This window comes from Echinops telfairi, unplaced genomic scaffold (genome assembly GCF_000313985.2).
Source record: "Echinops telfairi isolate 266 unplaced genomic scaffold, ASM31398v2 ScPeMD7_7466;HRSCAF=8504, whole genome shotgun sequence".
Lineage (NCBI taxonomy): Eukaryota > Metazoa > Chordata > Mammalia > Afrosoricida > Tenrecidae > Echinops > Echinops telfairi.
This window is the reverse complement of record NW_022111366.1, coordinates 3,844,645-3,845,736: the sequence shown is the minus strand read 5'-3', so window position 1 is coordinate 3,845,736 and position 1,092 is coordinate 3,844,645.

Genomic DNA, 1,092 nt, shown 5'->3' with positions numbered 1-1,092 from the left:
GATCCCGCCCCACCTCCTTGCTCACCTTTGTACTTTTCAAAGAACGCAGTGACAGAAGAGGCCAGAAGCCAATGGTCCTGGGGACAGAAAGCCGACGTGAGTGTGTATCCATGCCTGAAAGAAAGAGGCGGCAGTATGCAGCAAGATTGCTGACACGGGAGTCATTGGGGCTGGGTGTGAATCACAGCTCCACCGTTTCCCAGCTGTGTGGGTTTCAGTTTTTATTTTAGTTTCCCCATTTATTTAGCGAGGCTAATAATGCCTCCCTTTTCTTTAAAAATGGTTATAAGAATCAAATGGTTATGAGTAAGTCAAATGTCGAGTACCAAACCCAAACCAAAGTTCCCACCATTGAGTCAATTCTGACGCATAGTGACCCTATAGGACAGGGTAGACCTATGAGTTTCTCAGACGGTAACTCTTTATGGAAGCAGAAAGTCCTGTCTTCCTCCAGAAGAGTGGCGGGTAGTGTCACCCTGATGACCTTGTGGTTAGCAGCCCTACAGGTGACCACTATGTCCCACCAGGACAGTACAGAATGTGTAAAAGAAATTGTAGCTGAACAAATAGTCATGTCATGTCAGAAGGAGGGGTCAAAATAACAAAGGTTGCTGCTGAAAGAGAAAAGCCTCCTCCACCGGTCTCTGACGCCCACGATAGAAGAAGAAAGCGTGAAGAACGCACGCTGGACAAACTGAAGGCAATCGAGAAACGCGGAACCGAGTAGATTCAAAAGACGTTATCTCCACGTGTGATGAAGAACAGAGAAGTGTGTTAGGAAGACTTCCCAGAGCCCAGCCTTCTGTTTCTCTGCATCTGCCCCACAAGGTTTTGCTGTTGCTGTTAGATGGTTCCCAGTAAGTTACAACTTGCAGAGATCTGAAGCACAAGAGAAGGAAATACTGTCCAGCCCTGCCCCGTCCTCACGATTGTTATGTTTGAGGCCATGGCTGCAGCCACCGTGTCATTGCAGCCACCTCATCGAAGGACCTCCTCTCTTTGACTGGCACTGTACTTCGCTGAACATGATGTTCTTTTAAGGGCGCTGTCTCCTGATAACATAGCCAATGTATGTTAGATGGAATCTTGCTA